Below are 17,154 nucleotides of genomic sequence, written 5' to 3'. Positions count from 1 at the left end.
ACATTCACAAAAGGGATTTGCTCTGAGGAGTGTTTTATTTTTCTTGATGGGATTACAAAGAGAGTTTATCTTTCTCCATGGAATTACAAAATTCCAACATAGACTTTGAGCCCTAATGACGGTTGCTGTCAGCTATTTACCACTGACGAGAAAGGAGTGATGAGTAGGGACTGTATTTTTATATCCCCTTTATCTATCTCCCATACTGAATTTCTGGGAGAGAACATAGTTAGGCTCCGAACTTTTGCTATTTTTTAATGTGTACAAAGTGGCCCTTCTTAGCACTGGAAGGAAATCTTGGTGATACCAAGTAACAGGGTTTTGCTATAGTTTTTTGACCTTCTAAGCTCAAATGTGTACAAATATGGTGATATTACTTTAAGCAGATGATGGTGACTTCTGGCTTTGACCAGGTGTATTTGTTGGTAGCCTAGATTTTAATCTTATGTGGTGTTTTTTTCAAACATATATTGTAAGAGGGCCTTCAATTGCTGCAATCACTATAAATGTTTACCAGGAGTGGGGTTCGAACCCACGTGGATATTCATCCATTGGATCTTAAGTCCAACGCCTTAACCACTCGGCCATCCTGGTACTGGTGGGATAAACCATATCCGAGAACCGTGAAAGGAGTGCTGATTTTCACAGTTGATCTTGCCAATTCAGGAGTGCCGTTAACTGTCTCAGGTGAGTCTACATTCACAAAAGGGATTTGCTCTGAGGAGTGTTTTATTTTTCTTGATGGGATTACAAAGAAAGTTTATCTTTCTCCATGGAATTACAAAATTCCAACATAGACATTGAGCCCTAATGACGGTTGCTGTCAGCTATTTACCACTGACAAGAAAGGAGTGATGAGTAGGGACAGTATTTTTATATCCCCTTTATCTATCTCCCATACTGAAATTCTGGGAGAGATCATAGTTAGGCTCCAAACTTTTGCTATTTTTTTAATGTGTACAAAGTGGCCCTTCTTAGCGCTGGAAAGAAATCTTGGTGATACCAAGTAACAGGGTTTTGCTATAGTTTTTTGACCTTCTAAGCTCAAATGTGTACAAATATGGTGATATTACTTTAAGCAGATGATGGTGACTTCTTGCTTTGACCAGGTGTATTTGTTGGTAGCCTAGATTTTAATCTTATGTGGTGTTTTTTTCAAACATATATTGTAAGAGGGCCTTCAATTGCTGCAATCACTATAAATGTTTACCAGGAGTGGGGTTCGAACCCACGTGGATATTCATCCATTGGATCTTAAGTCCAACGCCTTAACCACTCGGCCATCCTGGTACTGGTGGGATAAACCATATCCGAGAACCGTGAAAGGAGTGCTGATTTTCACAGTTGATCTTGCCAATTCAGGAGTGCCGTTAACTGTCTCAGGTGAGTCTACATTCACAAAAGGGATTTGCTCTGAGGAGTGTTTTATTTTTCTTGATGGGATTACAAAGAGAGTTTATCTTTCTCCATGGAATTACAAAATTCCAACATAGACTTTGAGCCCTAATGACGGTTGCTGTCAGCTATTTACCACTGACAAGAAAGGAGTGATGAGTAGGGACTGTATTTTTATATCCCCTTTATCTATCTCCCATACTGAATTTCTGGGAGAGAACATAGTTAGGCTCCAAACTTTTGCTATTTTTTTAATGTGTACAAAGTGGCCCTTCTTAGCGCTGGAAAGAAATCTTGGTGATACCAAGTAACAGGGTTTTGCTATAGTTTTTTGACCTTCTAAGCTCAAATGTGTACAAATATGGTGATATTACTTTAAGCAGATGATGGTGACTTCTTGCTTTGACCAGGTGTATTTGTTGGTAGCCTAGATTTTAATCTTATGTGGTGTTTTTTTCAAACATATATTGTAAGAGGGCCTTCAATTGCTGCAATCACTATAAATGTTTACCAGGAGTGGGGTTTGAACCCACGTGGATATTCATCCATTGGATCTTAAGTCCAACGCCTTAACCACTCGGCCATCCTGGTACTGGTGGGATAAACCATATCCGAGAACCGTGAAAGGAGTGCTGATTTTCACAGTTGATCTTGCCAATTCAGGAGTGCCGTTAACTGTCTCAGGTGAGTCTACATTCACAAAAGGGATTTGCTCTGAGGAGTGTTTTATTTTTCTTGATGGGATTACAAAGAGAGTTTATCTTTCTCCATGGAATTACAAAATTCCAACATAGACATTGAGCCCTAATGACGGTTGCTGTCAGCTATTTACCACTGACAAGAAAGGAGTGATGAGTAGGGACTGTATTTTTATATCCCCTTTATCTATCTCCCATACTGAAATTCTGGGAGAGATCATAGTTAGGCTCCAAACTTTTGCTATTTTTTTAATGTGTACAAAGTGGCCCTTCTTAGCGCTGGAAAGAAATCTTGGTGATACCAAGTAACAGGGTTTTGCTATAGTTTTTTGACCTTCTAAGCTCAAATGTGTACAAATATGGTGATATTACTTTAAGCAGATGATGGTGACTTCTTGCTTTGACCAGGTGTATTTGTTGGTAGCCTAGATTTTAATCTTATGTGGTGTTTTTTTCAAACATATATTGTAAGAGGGCCTTCAATTGCTGCAATCACTATAAATGTTTACCAGGAGTGGGGTTCGAACCCACGTGGATATTCATCCATTGGATCTTAAGTCCAACGCCTTAACCACTCGGCCATCCTGGTACTGGTGGGATAAACCATATCCGAGAACCGTGAAAGGAGTGCTGATTTTCACAGTTGATCTTGCCAATTCAGGAGTGCCGTTAACTGTCTCAGGTGAGTCTACATTCACAAAAGGGATTTGCTCTGAGGAGTGTTTTATTTTTCTTGATGGGATTACAAAGAGAGTTTATCTTTCTCCATGGAATTACAAAATTCCAACATAGACTTTGAGCCCTAATGACGGTTGCTGTCAGCTATTTACCACTGACAAGAAAGGAGTGATGAGTAGGGACTGTATTTTTATATCCCCTTTATCTATCTCCCATACTGAATTTCTGGGAGAGAACATAGTTAGGCTCCAAACTTTTGCTATTTTTTTAATGTGTACAAAGTGGCCCTTCTTAGCGCTGGAAAGAAATCTTGGTGATACCAAGTAACAGGGTTTTGCTATAGTTTTTTGACCTTCTAAGCTCAAATGTGTACAAATATGGTGATATTACTTTAAGCAGATGATGGTGACTTCTTGCTTTGACCAGGTGTATTTGTTGGTAGCCTAGATTTTAATCTTATGTGGTGTTTTTTTCAAACATATATTGTAAGAGGGCCTTCAATTGCTGCAATCACTATAAATGTTTACCAGGAGTGGGGTTTGAACCCACGTGGATATTCATCCATTGGATCTTAAGTCCAACGCCTTAACCACTCGGCCATCCTGGTACTGGTGGGATAAACCATATCCGAGAACCGTGAAAGGAGTGCTGATTTTCACAGTTGATCTTGCCAATTCAGGAGTGCCGTTAACTGTCTCAGGTGAGTCTACATTCACAAAAGGGATTTGCTCTGAGGAGTGTTTTATTTTTCTTGATGGGATTACAAAGAGAGTTTATCTTTCTCCATGGAATTACAAAATTCCAACATAGACATTGAGCCCTAATGACGGTTGCTGTCAGCTATTTACCACTGACAAGAAAGGAGTGATGAGTAGGGACTGTATTTTTATATCCCCTTTATCTATCTCCCATACTGAATTTCTGGGAGAGAACATAATTAGGCTCCAAACTTTTGCTATTTTTTTAATGTGTACAAAGTGGTCCTTCTTAGCGCTGGAAAGAACAGGGTTTTGCTATCGTTTTTTGACCTTCTAAGCTCAAATGTGTACAAATATGTTGATATTACTTTAAGCAGATGATGGTGACTTCTTGCTTTGACCAGGTGTATTTGTTGGTAGCCTAGATTTTAATCTTATGTGGTGTTTTTTTCAAACATATATTGTAAGAGGGCCTTCAATTGCTGCAATCACTATAAATGTTTACCAGGAGTGGGGTTCGAACCCACGTGGATATTCATCCATTGGATCTTAAGTCCAACGCCTTAACCACTCGGCCATCCTGGTACTGGTGGGATAAACCATATCCGAGAACCGTGAAAGGAGTGCTGATTTTCACAGTTGATCTTGCCAATTCAGGAGTGCCGTTAACTGTCTCAGGTGAGTCTACATTCACAAAAGGGATTTGCTCTGAGGAGTGTTTTATTTTTCTTGATGGGATTACAAAGAGAGTTTATCTTTCTCCATGGAATTACAAAATTCCAACATAGACTTTGAGCCCTAATGACGGTTGCTGTCAGCTATTTACCACTGACGAGAAAGGAGTGATGAGTAGGGACTGTATTTTTATATCCCCTTTATCTATCTCCCATACTGAATTTCTGGGAGAGAACATAGTTAGGCTCCGAACTTTGGCTATTTTTTAATGTGTACAAAGTGGCCCTTCTTAGCACTGGAAGGAAATCTTGGTGATACCAAGTAACAGGGTTTTGCTATAGTTTTTTGACCTTCTAAGCTCAAATGTGTACAAATATGGTGATATTACTTTAAGCAGATGATGGTGACTTCTTGCTTTGACCAGGTGTATTTGTTGGTAGCCTAGATTTTAATCTTATGTGGTGTTTTTTTCAAACATATATTGTAAGAGGGCCTTCAATTGCTGCAATCACTATAAATGTTTACCAGGAGTGGGGTTCGAACCCACGTGGATATTCATCCATTGGATCTTAAGTCCAACGCCTTAACCACTCGGCCATCCTGGTACTGGTGGGATAAACCATATCCGAGAACCGTGAAAGGAGTGCTGATTTTCACAGTTGATCTTGCCAATTCAGGAGTGCCGTTAACTGTCTCAGGTGAGTCTACATTCACAAAAGGGATTTGCTCTGAGGAGTGTTTTATTTTTCTTGATGGGATTACAAAGAGAGTTTATCTTTCTCCATGGAATTACAAAATTCCAACATAGACATTGAGCCCTAATGACGGTTGCTGTCAGCTATTTACCACTGACAAGAAAGGAGTGATGAGTAGGGACTGTATTTTTATATCCCCTTTATCTATCTCCCATACTGAATTTCTGGGAGAGAACATAGTTAGGCTCCAAACTTTTGCTATTTTTTTAATGTGTACAAAGTGGTCCTTCTTAGCGCTGGAAAGAACAGGGTTTTGCTATAGTTTTTTGACCTTCTAAGCTCAAATGTGTACAAATATGGTGATATTACTTTAAGCAGATGATGGTGACTTCTTGCTTTGACCAGGTGTATTTGTTGGTAGCCTAGATTTTAATCTTATGTGGTGTTTTTTTCAAACATATATTGTAAGAGGGCCTTCAATTGCTGCAATCACTATAAATGTTTACCAGGAGTGGGGTTCGAACCCATGTGGATATTCATCCATTGGATCTTAAGTCCAACGCCTTAACCACTCGGCCATCCTGGTACTGGTGGGATAAACCATATCCGAGAACCGTGAAAGGAGTGCTGATTTTCACAGTTGATCTTGCCAATTCAGGAGTGCCGTTAACTGTCTCAGGTGAGTCTACATTCACAAAAGGGATTTGCTCTGAGGAGTGTTTTATTTTTCTTGATGGGATTACAAAGAGAGTTTATCTTTCTCCATGGAATTACAAAATTCCAACATAGACTTTGAGCCCTAATGACGGTTACTGTCAGCTATTTACCACTGACGAGAAAGGAGTGATGAGTAGGGACTGTATTTTTATATCCCCTTTATCTATCTCCCATACTGAATTTCTGGGAGAGAACATAGTTAGGCTCCGAACTTTGGCTATTTTTTAATGTGTACAAAGTGGCCCTTCTTAGCACTGGAAGGAAATCTTGGTGATACCAAGTAACAGGGTTTTGCTATAGTTTTTTGACCTTCTAAGCTCAAATGTGTACAAATATGGTGATATTACTTTAAGCAGATGATGGTGACTTCTTGCTTTGACCAGGTGTATTTGTTGGTAGCCTAGATTTTAATCTTATGTGGTGTTTTTTTCAAACATATATTGTAAGAGGGCCTTCAATTGCTGCAATCACTATAAATGTTTACCAGGAGTGGGGTTCGAACCCACGTGGATATTCATCCATTGGATCTTAAGTCCAACGCCTTAACCACTCGGCCATCCTGGTACTGGTGGGATAAACCATATCCGAGAACCGTGAAAGGAGTGCTGATTTTCACAGTTGATCTTGCCAATTCAGGAGTGCCGTTAACTGTCTCAGGTGAGTCTACATTCACAAAAGGGATTTGCTCTGAGGAGTGTTTTATTTTTCTTGATGGGATTACAAAGAGAGTTTATCTTTCTCCATGGAATTACAAAATTCCAACATAGACATTGAGCCCTAATGACGGTTGCTGTCAGCTATTTACCACTGACAAGAAAGGAGTGATGAGTAGGGACTGTATTTTTATATCCCCTTTATCTATCTCCCATACTGAATTTCTGGGAGAGAACATAGTTAGGCTCCAAACTTTTGCTATTTTTTTAATGTGTACAAAGTGGTCCTTCTTAGCGCTGGAAAGAACAGGGTTTTGCTATAGTTTTTTGACCTTCTAAGCTCAAATGTGTACAAATATGGTGATATTACTTTAAGCAGATGATGGTGACTTCTTGCTTTGACCAGGTGTATTTGTTGGTAGCCTAGATTTTAATCTTATGTGGTGTTTTTTTCAAACATATATTGTAAGAGGGCCTTCAATTGCTGCAATCACTATAAATGTTTACCAGGAGTGGGGTTCGAACCCACGTGGATATTCATCCATTGGATCTTAAGTCCAACGCCTTAACCACTCGGCCATCCTGGTACTGGTGGGATAAACCATATCCGAGAACCGTGAAAGGAGTGCTGATTTTCACAGTTGATCTTGCCAATTCAGGAGTGCCGTTAACTGTCTCAGGTGAGTCTACATTCACAAAAGGGATTTGCTCTGAGGAGTGTTTTATTTTTCTTGATGAGATTACAAAGAGAGTTTATCTTTCTCCATGGAATTACAAAATTCCAACATAGACTTTGAGCCCTAATGACGGTTGCTGTCAGCTATTTACCACTGACGAGAAAGGAGTGATGAGTAGGGACTGTATTTTTATATCCCCTTTATCTATCTCCCATACTGAATTTCTGGGAGAGAACATAGTTAGGCTCCGAACTTTGGCTATTTTTTAATGTGTACAAAGTGGCCCTTCTTGGCACTGGAAGGAAATCTTGGTGATACCAAGTAACAGGGTTTTGCTATAGTTTTTTGACCTTCTAAGCTCAAATGTGTACAAATATGGTGATATTACTTTAAGCAGATGATGGTGACTTCTTGCTTTGACCAGGTGTATTTGTTGGTAGCCTAGATTTTAATCTTATGTGGTGTTTTTTTCAAACATATATTGTAAGAGGGCCTTCAATTGCTGCAATCACTATAAATGTTTACCAGGAGTGGGGTTCGAACCCACGTGGATATTCATCCATTGGATCTTAAGTCCAACGCCTTAACCACTCGGCCATCCTGGTACTGGTGGGATAAACCATATCCGAGAACCGTGAAAGGAGTGCTGATTTTCACAGTTGATCTTGCCAATTCAGGAGTGCCGTTAACTGTCTCAGGTGAGTCTACATTCACAAAAGGGATTTGCTCTGAGGAGTGTTTTATTTTTCTTGATGGGATTACAAAGAGAGTTTATCTTTCTCCATGGAATTACAAAATTCCAACATAGACTTTGAGCCCTAATGACGGTTGCTGTCAGCTATTTACCACTGACGAGAAAGGAGTGATGAGTAGGGACTGTATTTTTATATCCCCTTTATCTATCTCCCATACTGAATTTCTGGGAGAGAACATAGTTAGGCTCCGAACTTTGGCTATTTTTTAATGTGTACAAAGTGGCCCTTCTTAGCACTGGAAGGAAATCTTGGTGATACCAAGTAACAGGGTTTTGCTATAGTTTTTTGACCTTCTAAGCTCAAATGTGTACAAATATGGTGATATTACTTTAAGCAGATGATGGTGACTTCTTGCTTTGACCAGGTGTATTTGTTGGTAGCCTAGATTTTAATCTTATGTGGTGTTTTTTTCAAACATATATTGTAAGAGGGCCTTCAATTGCTGCAATCACTATAAATTTTTACCAGGAGTGGGGTTCGAACCCACGTGGATATTCATCCATTGGATCTTAAGTCCAACGCCTTAACCACTCGGCCATCCTGGTACTGGTGGGATAAACCATATCCGAGAACCGTGAAAGGAGTGCTGATTTTCACAGTTGATCTTGCCAATTCAGGAGTGCCGTTAACTGTCTCAGGTGAGTCTACATTCACAAAAGGGATTTGCTCTGAGGAGTGTTTTATTTTTCTTGATGGGATTACAAAGAGAGTTTATCTTTCTCCATGGAATTACAAAATTCCAACATAGACATTGAGCCCTAATGACGGTTGCTGTCAGCTATTTACCACTGACAAGAAAGGAGTGATGAGTAGGGACTGTATTTTTATATCCCCTTTATCTATCTCCCATACTGAATTTCTGGGAGAGAACATAGTTAGGCTCCAAACTTTTGCTATTTTTTTAATGTGTACAAAGTGGTCCTTCTTAGCGCTGGAAAGAACAGGGTTTTGCTATAGTTTTTTGACCTTCTAAGCTCAAATGTGTACAAATATGGTGATATTACTTTAAGCAGATGATGGTGACTTCTTGCTTTGACCAGGTGTATTTGTTGGTAGCCTAGATTTTAATCTTATGTGGTGTTTTTTTCAAACATATATTGTAAGAGGGCCTTCAATTGCTGCAATCACTATAAATTTTTACCAGGAGTGGGGTTCGAACCCACGTGGACATTCATCCATTGGATCTTAAGTCCAACGCCTTAACCACTCGGCCATCCTGGTACTGGTGGGATAAACCATATCCGAGAACCGTGAAAGGAGTGCTGATTTTCACAGTTGATCTTGCCAATTCAGGAGTGCCGTTAACTGTCTCAGGTGAGTCTACATTCACAAAAGGGATTTGCTCTGAGGAGTGTTTTATTTTTCTTGATGGGATTACAAAGAGAGTTTATCTTTCTCCATGGAATTACAAAATTCCAACATAGACATTGAGCCCTAATGACGGTTGCTGTCAGCTATTTACCACTGACAAGAAAGGAGTGATGAGTAGGGACTGTATTTTTATATCCCCTTTATCTATCTCCCATACTGAATTTCTGGGAGAGAACATAGTTAGGCTCCAAACTTTTGCTATTTTTTTAATGTGTACAAAGTGGTCCTTCTTAGCGCTGGAAAGAACAGGGTTTTGCTATAGTTTTTTGACCTTCTAAGCTCAAATGTGTACAAATATGGTGATATTACTTTAAGCAGATGATGGTGACTTCTTGCTTTGACCAGGTGTATTTGTTGGTAGCCTAGATTTTAATCTTATGTGGTGTTTTTTTCAAACATATATTGTAAGAGGGCCTTCAATTGCTGCAATCACTATAAATGTTTACCAGGAGTGGGGTTCGAACCCACGTGGATATTCATCCATTGGATCTTAAGTCCAACGCCTTAACCACTCGGCCATCCCGGTACTGGTGGGATAAACCATATCCGAGAACCGTGAAAGGAGTGCTGATTTTCACAGTTGATCTTGCCAATTCAGGAGTGCCGTTAACTGTCTCAGGTGAGTCTACATTCACAAAAGGGATTTGCTCTGAGGAGTGTTTTATTTTTCTTGATGGGATTACAAAGAGAGTTTATCTTTCTCCATGGAATTACAAAATTCCAACATAGACTTTGAGCCCTAATGACGGTTGCTGTCAGCTATTTACCACTGACAAGAAAGGAGTGATGAGTAGGGACTGTATTTTTATATCCCCTTTATCTATCTCCCATACTGAATTTCTGGGAGAGAACATAGTTAGGCTCCAAACTTTTGCTATTTTTTTAATGTGTACAAAGTGGCCCTTCTTAGCGCTGGAAAGAAATCTTGGTGATACCAAGTAACAGGGTTTTGCTATAGTTTTTTGACCTTCTAAGCTCAAATGTGTACAAATATGGTGATATTACTTTAAGCAGATGATGGTGACTTCTTGCTTTGACCAGGTGTATTTGTTGGTAGCCTAGATTTTAATCTTATGTGGTGTTTTTTTCAAACATATATTGTAAGAGGGCCTTCAATTGCTGCAATCACTATAAATGTTTACCAGGAGTGGGGTTCGAACCCACGTGGATATTCATCCATTGGATCTTAAGTCCAACGCCTTAACCACTCGGCCATCCTGGTACTGGTGGGATAAACCATATCCGAGAACCGTGAAAGGAGTGCTGATTTTCACAGTTGATCTTGCCAATTCAGGAGTGCCGTTAACTGTCTCAGGTGAGTCTACATTCACAAAAGGGATTTGCTCTGAGGAGTGTTTTATTTTTCTTGATGGGATTACAAAGAGAGTTTATCTTTCTCCATGGAATTACAAAATTCCAACATAGACTTTGAGCCCTAATGACGGTTGCTGTCAGCTATTTACCACTGACGAGAAAGGAGTGATGAGTAGGGACTGTATTTTTATATCCCCTTTATCTATCTCCCATACTGAATTTCTGGGAGAGAACATAGTTAGGCTCCGAACTTTGGCTATTTTTTAATGTGTACAAAGTGGCCCTTCTTAGCACTGGAAGGAAATCTTGGTGATACCAAGTAACAGGGTTTTGCTATAGTTTTTTGACCTTCTAAGCTCAAATGTGTACAAATATGGTGATATTACTTTAAGCAGATGATGGTGACTTCTTGCTTTGACCAGGTGTATTTGTTGGTAGCCTAGATTTTAATCTTATGTGGTGTTTTTTTCAAACATATATTGTAAGAGGGCCTTCAATTGCTGCAATCACTATAAATTTTTACCAGGAGTGGGGTTCGAACCCACGTGGATATTCATCCATTGGATCTTAAGTCCAACGCCTTAACCACTCGGCCATCCTGGTACTGGTGGGATAAACCATATCCGAGAACCGTGAAAGGAGTGCTGATTTTCACAGTTGATCTTGCCAATTCAGGAGTGCCGTTAACTGTCTCAGGTGAGTCTACATTCACAAAAGGGATTTGCTCTGAGGAGTGTTTTATTTTTCTTGATGGGATTACAAAGAGAGTTTATCTTTCTCCATGGAATTACAAAATTCCAACATAGACATTGAGCCCTAATGACGGTTGCTGTCAGCTATTTACCACTGACAAGAAAGGAGTGATGAGTAGGGACTGTATTTTTATATCCCCTTTATCTATCTCCCATACTGAATTTCTGGGAGAGAACATAGTTAGGCTCCAAACTTTTGCTATTTTTTTAATGTGTACAAAGTGGTCCTTCTTAGCGCTGGAAAGAACAGGGTTTTGCTATAGTTTTTTGACCTTCTAAGCTCAAATGTGTACAAATATGGTGATATTACTTTAAGCAGATGATGGTGACTTCTTGCTTTGACCAGGTGTATTTGTTGGTAGCCTAGATTTTAATCTTATGTGGTGTTTTTTTCAAACATATATTGTAAGAGGGCCTTCAATTGCTGCAATCACTATAAATTTTTACCAGGAGTGGGGTTCGAACCCACGTGGACATTCATCCATTGGATCTTAAGTCCAACGCCTTAACCACTCGGCCATCCTGGTACTGGTGGGATAAACCATATCCGAGAACCGTGAAAGGAGTGCTGATTTTCACAGTTGATCTTGCCAATTCAGGAGTGCCGTTAACTGTCTCAGGTGAGTCTACATTCACAAAAGGGATTTGCTCTGAGGAGTGTTTTATTTTTCTTGATGGGATTACAAAGAGAGTTTATCTTTCTCCATGGAATTACAAAATTCCAACATAGACATTGAGCCCTAATGACGGTTGCTGTCAGCTATTTACCACTGACAAGAAAGGAGTGATGAGTAGGGACTGTATTTTTATATCCCCTTTATCTATCTCCCATACTGAATTTCTGGGAGAGAACATAGTTAGGCTCCAAACTTTTGCTATTTTTTTAATGTGTACAAAGTGGTCCTTCTTAGCGCTGGAAAGAACAGGGTTTTGCTATAGTTTTTTGACCTTCTAAGCTCAAATGTGTACAAATATGGTGATATTACTTTAAGCAGATGATGGTGACTTCTTGCTTTGACCAGGTGTATTTGTTGGTAGCCTAGATTTTAATCTTATGTGGTGTTTTTTTCAAACATATATTGTAAGAGGGCCTTCAATTGCTGCAATCACTATAAATGTTTACCAGGAGTGGGGTTCGAACCCACGTGGATATTCATCCATTGGATCTTAAGTCCAACGCCTTAACCACTCGGCCATCCCGGTACTGGTGGGATAAACCATATCCGAGAACCGTGAAAGGAGTGCTGATTTTCACAGTTGATCTTGCCAATTCAGGAGTGCCGTTAACTGTCTCAGGTGAGTCTACATTCACAAAAGGGATTTGCTCTGAGGAGTGTTTTATTTTTCTTGATGGGATTACAAAGAGAGTTTATCTTTCTCCATGGAATTACAAAATTCCAACATAGACTTTGAGCCCTAATGACGGTTGCTGTCAGCTATTTACCACTGACAAGAAAGGAGTGATGAGTAGGGACTGTATTTTTATATCCCCTTTATCTATCTCCCATACTGAATTTCTGGGAGAGAACATAGTTAGGCTCCAAACTTTTGCTATTTTTTTAATGTGTACAAAGTGGCCCTTCTTAGCGCTGGAAAGAAATCTTGGTGATACCAAGTAACAGGGTTTTGCTATAGTTTTTTGACCTTCTAAGCTCAAATGTGTACAAATATGGTGATATTACTTTAAGCAGATGATGGTGACTTCTTGCTTTGACCAGGTGTATTTGTTGGTAGCCTAGATTTTAATCTTATGTGGTGTTTTTTTCAAACATATATTGTAAGAGGGCCTTCAATTGCTGCAATCACTATAAATGTTTACCAGGAGTGGGGTTCGAACCCACGTGGATATTCATCCATTGGATCTTAAGTCCAACGCCTTAACCACTCGGCCATCCTGGTACTGGTGGGATAAACCATATCCGAGAACCGTGAAAGGAGTGCTGATTTTCACAGTTGATCTTGCCAATTCAGGAGTGCCGTTAACTGTCTCAGGTGAGTCTACATTCACAAAAGGGATTTGCTCTGAGGAGTGTTTTATTTTTCTTGATGGGATTACAAAGAGAGTTTATCTTTCTCCATGGAATTACAAAATTCCAACATAGACATTGAGCCCTAATGACGGTTGCTGTCAGCTATTTACCACTGACAAGAAAGGAGTGATGAGTAGGGACTGTATTTTTATATCCCCTTTATCTATCTCCCATACTGAATTTCTGGGAGAGAACATAGTTAGGCTCCAAACTTTTGCTATTTTTTTAATGTGTACAAAGTGGTCCTTCTTAGCGCTGGAAAGAACAGGGTTTTGCTATAGTTTTTTGACCTTCTAAGCTCAAATGTGTACAAATATGGTGATATTACTTTAAGCAGATGATGGTGACTTCTTGCTTTGACCAGGTGTATTTGTTGGTAGCCTAGATTTTAATCTTATGTGGTGTTTTTTTCAAACATATATTGTAAGAGGGCCTTCAATTGCTGCAATCACTATAAATGTTTACCAGGAGTGGCGTTCGAACCCACGTGGATATTCATCCATTGGATCTTAAGTCCAACGCCTTAACCACTCGGCCATCCTGGTACTGGTGGGATAAACCATATCCGAGAACCGTGAAAGGAGTGCTGATTTTCACAGTTGATCTTGCCAATTCAGGAGTGCCGTTAACTGTCTCAGGTGAGTCTACATTCACAAAAGGGATTTGCTCTGAGGAGTGTTTTATTTTTCTTGATGGGATTACAAAGAGAGTTTATCTTTCTCCATGGAATTACAAAATTCCAACATAGACTTTGAGCCCTAACGACGGTTGCTGTCAGCTATTTACCACTGACGAGAAAGGAGTGATGAGTAGGGACTGTATTTTTATATCCCCTTTATCTATCTCCCATACTGAATTTCTGGGAGAGAACATAGTTAGGCTCCGAACTTTGGCTATTTTTTAATGTGTACAAAGTGGCCCTTCTTAGCACTGGAAGGAAATCTTGGTGATACCAAGTAACAGGGTTTTGCTATAGTTTTTTGACCTTCTAAGCTCAAATGTGTACAAATATGGTGATATTACTTTAAGCAGATGATGGTGACTTCTTGCTTTGACCAGGTGTATTTGTTGGTAGCCTAGATTTTAATCTTATGTGGTGTTTTTTTCAAACATATATTGTAAGAGGGCCTTCAATTGCTGCAATCACTATAAATGTTTACCAGGAGTGGGGTTCGAACCCACGTGGATATTCATCCATTGGATCTTAAGTCCAACGCCTTAACCACTCGGCCATCCTGGTACTGGTGGGATAAACCATATCCGAGAACCGTGAAAGGAGTGCTGATTTTCACAGTTGATCTTGCCAATTCAGGAGTGCCGTTAACTGTCTCAGGTGAGTCTACATTCACAAAAGGGATTTGCTCTGAGGAGTGTTTTATTTTTCTTGATGGGATTACAAAGAGAGTTTATCTTTCTCCATGGAATTACAAAATTCCAACATAGACATTGAGCCCTAATGACGGTTGCTGTCAGCTATTTACCACTGACAAGAAAGGAGTGATGAGTAGGGACTGTATTTTTATATCCCCTTTATCTATCTCCCATACTGAATTTCTGGGAGAGAACATAGTTAGGCTCCAAACTTTTGCTATTTTTTTAATGTGTACAAAGTGGTCCTTCTTAGCGCTGGAAAGAACAGGGTTTTGCTATAGTTTTTTGACCTTCTAAGCTCAAATGTGTACAAATATGGTGATATTACTTTAAGCAGATGATGGTGACTTCTTGCTTTGACCAGGTGTATTTGTTGGTAGCCTAGATTTTAATCTTATGTGGTGTTTTTTTCAAACATATATTGTAAGAGGGCCTTCAATTGCTGCAATCACTATAAATGTTTACCAGGAGTGGGGTTCGAACCCACGTGGATATTCATCCATTGGATCTTAAGTCCAACGCCTTAACCACTCGGCCATCCTGGTACTGGTGGGATAAACCATATCCGAGAACCGTGAAAGGAGTGCTGATTTTCACAGTTGATCTTGCCAATTCAGGAGTGCCGTTAACTGTCTCAGGTGAGTCTACATTCACAAAAGGGATTTGCTCTGAGGAGTGTTTTCTTTTTCTTGATGGGATTACAAAGAGAGTTTATCTTTCTCCATGGAATTACAAAATTCCAACATAGACTTTGAGCCCTAATGACGGTTGCTGTCAGCTATTTACCACTGACGAGAAAGGAGTGATGAGTAGGGACTGTATTTTTATATCCCCTTTATCTATCTCCATCCTGGTACTGGTGGGATAAACCATATCCGAGAACCGTGAAAGGAGTGCTGATTTTCACAGTTGATCTTGCCAATTCAGGAGTGCCGTTAACTGTCTCAGGTGAGTCTACATTCACAAAAGGGATTTGCTCTGAGGAGTGTTTTCTTTTTCTTGATGGGATTACAAAGAGAGTTTATCTTTCTCCATGGAATTACAAAATTCCAACATAGACTTTGAGCCCTAATGACGGTTGCTGTCAGCTATTTACCACTGACGAGAAAGGAGTGATGAGTAGGGACTGTATTTTTATATCCCCTTTATCTATCTCCCATACTGAATTTCTGGGAGAGAACATAGTTAGGCTCCAAACTTTGGCTATTTTTTAATGTGTACAAAGTGGCCCTTCTTAGCACTGGAAAGAAATCTTGGTGATACCAAGTAACAGGGTTTTGCTATAGTTTTTTGACCTTCTAAGCTCAAATGTGTACAAATATGGTGATATTACTTTAAGCAGATGATGGTGACTTCTTGCTTTGACCAGGTGTATTTGTTGGTAGCCTAGATTTTAATCTTATGTGGTGTTTTTTTCAAACATATATTGTAAGAGGGCCTTCAATTGCTGTAATCACTATAAATGTTTACCAGGAGTGGGGTTCGAACCCACGTGGATATTCATCCATTGGATCTTAAGTCCAACGCCTTAACCACTCGGCCATCCTGGTACTGGTGGGATAAACCATATCCGAGAACCGTGAAAGGAGTGCTGATTTTCACAGTTGATCTTGCCAATTCAGGAGTGCCGTTAACTGTCTCAGGTGAGTCTACATTCACAGAAGGGATTTGCTCTGAGGAGTGTTTTCTTTTCTTGATGGGATTACAAAGAGAGTTTATCTTTCTCCATGGAATTACAAAATTCCAACATAGACTTTGAGCCCTAATGACGGTTGCTGTCAGCTATTTACCACTGACGAGAAAGGAGTGATGAGTAGGGACTGTATTTTTATATCCCCTTTATCTATCTCCCATACTGAATTTCTGGGAGAGAACATAGTTAGGCTCCGAACTTTTGCTATTTTTTAATGTGTACAAAGTGGCCCTTCTTAGCACTGGAAAGAAATCTTGGTGATACCAAGTAACAGGGTTTTGCTATAATTTTTTGACCTTCTAAGCTCAAATGTGTACAAATATGGTGATATTACCTTAAGCAGATGATGGTGACTTCTTGCTTTGACCAGGTGTATTTGTTGGTAGCCTAGATTTTAATCTTATGTGGTGTTTTTTTCAAACATATATTGTAAGAGGGCCTTCAATTGCTGCAATCACTATAAATGTTTACCAGGAGTGGGGTTCGAACCCACGTGGATATTCATCCATTGGATCTTAAGTCCAACGCCTTAACCACTCGGCCATCCTGGTACTGGTGGGATAAACCATATCCGAGAACCGTGAAAGGAGTGCTGATTTTCACAGTTGATCTTGCCAATTCAGGAGTGCCGTTAACTGTCTCAGGTGAGTCTACATTCACAAAAGGGATTTGCTCTGAGGAGTGTTTTATTTTTCTTGATGGGATTACAAAGAGAGTTTATCTTTCTCCATGGAATTACAAAATTCCAACATAGACATTGAGCCCTAATGACGGTTGCTGTCAGCTATTTACCACTGACAAGAAAGGAGTGATGAGTAGGGACTGTATTTTTATATCCCCTTTATCTATCTCCCATACTGAATTTCTGGGAGAGAACATAGTTAGGCTCCAAACTTTTGCTATTTTTTTAATGTGTACAAAGTGGTCCTTCTTAGCGCTGGAAAGAACAGGGTTTTGCTATAGTTTTTTGACCTTCTAAGCT

At 39.6% G+C, this 17,154-nt stretch overlaps 24 non-coding genes across 24 annotated transcripts; all 24 read right to left on the bottom strand.

The window, feature by feature from the left end:
* Positions 1–511: 511 nt before the first annotated feature.
* TRNAL-UAA (transfer RNA leucine (anticodon UAA)) lies at positions 512–594 on the bottom strand. The gene has a single exon. It is a non-coding gene; the product is annotated as a tRNA-Leu (tRNA).
* A 613-nt stretch (positions 595–1,207) lies between these two features.
* Positions 1,208–1,290, bottom strand: TRNAL-UAA (transfer RNA leucine (anticodon UAA)). The gene has a single exon. It is a non-coding gene; the product is annotated as a tRNA-Leu (tRNA).
* Positions 1,291–1,903: 613 nt separating this feature from the next.
* On the bottom strand, positions 1,904–1,986 carry TRNAL-UAA (transfer RNA leucine (anticodon UAA)). The gene has a single exon. It is a non-coding gene; the product is annotated as a tRNA-Leu (tRNA).
* A 613-nt stretch (positions 1,987–2,599) lies between these two features.
* Positions 2,600–2,682, bottom strand: TRNAL-UAA (transfer RNA leucine (anticodon UAA)). The gene has a single exon. It is a non-coding gene; the product is annotated as a tRNA-Leu (tRNA).
* A 613-nt stretch (positions 2,683–3,295) lies between these two features.
* On the bottom strand, positions 3,296–3,378 carry TRNAL-UAA (transfer RNA leucine (anticodon UAA)). Its single transcript has one exon. It is a non-coding gene; the product is annotated as a tRNA-Leu (tRNA).
* Positions 3,379–3,971: 593 nt separating this feature from the next.
* Positions 3,972–4,054, bottom strand: TRNAL-UAA (transfer RNA leucine (anticodon UAA)). Its single transcript has one exon. It is a non-coding gene; the product is annotated as a tRNA-Leu (tRNA).
* A 612-nt stretch (positions 4,055–4,666) lies between these two features.
* Positions 4,667–4,749, bottom strand: TRNAL-UAA (transfer RNA leucine (anticodon UAA)). The gene has a single exon. It is a non-coding gene; the product is annotated as a tRNA-Leu (tRNA).
* A 593-nt stretch (positions 4,750–5,342) lies between these two features.
* TRNAL-UAA (transfer RNA leucine (anticodon UAA)) lies at positions 5,343–5,425 on the bottom strand. Its single transcript has one exon. It is a non-coding gene; the product is annotated as a tRNA-Leu (tRNA).
* A 612-nt stretch (positions 5,426–6,037) lies between these two features.
* On the bottom strand, positions 6,038–6,120 carry TRNAL-UAA (transfer RNA leucine (anticodon UAA)). The gene has a single exon. It is a non-coding gene; the product is annotated as a tRNA-Leu (tRNA).
* Positions 6,121–6,713: 593 nt separating this feature from the next.
* On the bottom strand, positions 6,714–6,796 carry TRNAL-UAA (transfer RNA leucine (anticodon UAA)). Its single transcript has one exon. It is a non-coding gene; the product is annotated as a tRNA-Leu (tRNA).
* Positions 6,797–7,408: 612 nt separating this feature from the next.
* Positions 7,409–7,491, bottom strand: TRNAL-UAA (transfer RNA leucine (anticodon UAA)). The gene has a single exon. It is a non-coding gene; the product is annotated as a tRNA-Leu (tRNA).
* Positions 7,492–8,103: 612 nt separating this feature from the next.
* TRNAL-UAA (transfer RNA leucine (anticodon UAA)) lies at positions 8,104–8,186 on the bottom strand. Its single transcript has one exon. It is a non-coding gene; the product is annotated as a tRNA-Leu (tRNA).
* Positions 8,187–8,779: 593 nt separating this feature from the next.
* TRNAL-UAA (transfer RNA leucine (anticodon UAA)) lies at positions 8,780–8,862 on the bottom strand. Its single transcript has one exon. It is a non-coding gene; the product is annotated as a tRNA-Leu (tRNA).
* Positions 8,863–9,455: 593 nt separating this feature from the next.
* Positions 9,456–9,538, bottom strand: TRNAL-UAA (transfer RNA leucine (anticodon UAA)). Its single transcript has one exon. It is a non-coding gene; the product is annotated as a tRNA-Leu (tRNA).
* A 613-nt stretch (positions 9,539–10,151) lies between these two features.
* On the bottom strand, positions 10,152–10,234 carry TRNAL-UAA (transfer RNA leucine (anticodon UAA)). Its single transcript has one exon. It is a non-coding gene; the product is annotated as a tRNA-Leu (tRNA).
* Positions 10,235–10,846: 612 nt separating this feature from the next.
* On the bottom strand, positions 10,847–10,929 carry TRNAL-UAA (transfer RNA leucine (anticodon UAA)). Its single transcript has one exon. It is a non-coding gene; the product is annotated as a tRNA-Leu (tRNA).
* Positions 10,930–11,522: 593 nt separating this feature from the next.
* Positions 11,523–11,605, bottom strand: TRNAL-UAA (transfer RNA leucine (anticodon UAA)). The gene has a single exon. It is a non-coding gene; the product is annotated as a tRNA-Leu (tRNA).
* A 593-nt stretch (positions 11,606–12,198) lies between these two features.
* On the bottom strand, positions 12,199–12,281 carry TRNAL-UAA (transfer RNA leucine (anticodon UAA)). Its single transcript has one exon. It is a non-coding gene; the product is annotated as a tRNA-Leu (tRNA).
* Positions 12,282–12,894: 613 nt separating this feature from the next.
* TRNAL-UAA (transfer RNA leucine (anticodon UAA)) lies at positions 12,895–12,977 on the bottom strand. Its single transcript has one exon. It is a non-coding gene; the product is annotated as a tRNA-Leu (tRNA).
* Positions 12,978–13,570: 593 nt separating this feature from the next.
* Positions 13,571–13,653, bottom strand: TRNAL-UAA (transfer RNA leucine (anticodon UAA)). The gene has a single exon. It is a non-coding gene; the product is annotated as a tRNA-Leu (tRNA).
* Positions 13,654–14,265: 612 nt separating this feature from the next.
* On the bottom strand, positions 14,266–14,348 carry TRNAL-UAA (transfer RNA leucine (anticodon UAA)). Its single transcript has one exon. It is a non-coding gene; the product is annotated as a tRNA-Leu (tRNA).
* Positions 14,349–14,941: 593 nt separating this feature from the next.
* TRNAL-UAA (transfer RNA leucine (anticodon UAA)) lies at positions 14,942–15,024 on the bottom strand. The gene has a single exon. It is a non-coding gene; the product is annotated as a tRNA-Leu (tRNA).
* Positions 15,025–15,946: 922 nt separating this feature from the next.
* TRNAL-UAA (transfer RNA leucine (anticodon UAA)) lies at positions 15,947–16,029 on the bottom strand. Its single transcript has one exon. It is a non-coding gene; the product is annotated as a tRNA-Leu (tRNA).
* Positions 16,030–16,640: 611 nt separating this feature from the next.
* On the bottom strand, positions 16,641–16,723 carry TRNAL-UAA (transfer RNA leucine (anticodon UAA)). The gene has a single exon. It is a non-coding gene; the product is annotated as a tRNA-Leu (tRNA).
* Positions 16,724–17,154: the final 431 nt, after the last annotated feature.

This window comes from Lithobates pipiens, unplaced genomic scaffold, assembly GCF_037356315.1.
Source record: "Lithobates pipiens isolate NorthernLeopardFrog02 unplaced genomic scaffold, aLitPip1_a1.2 Scaffold_18, whole genome shotgun sequence".
NCBI classification, from domain to species: Eukaryota; Metazoa; Chordata; class Amphibia; order Anura; family Ranidae; genus Lithobates; species Lithobates pipiens.
Note: the sequence above shows the minus strand (reverse complement) of the source record. Positions and strands in the feature narration are given on the sequence as shown.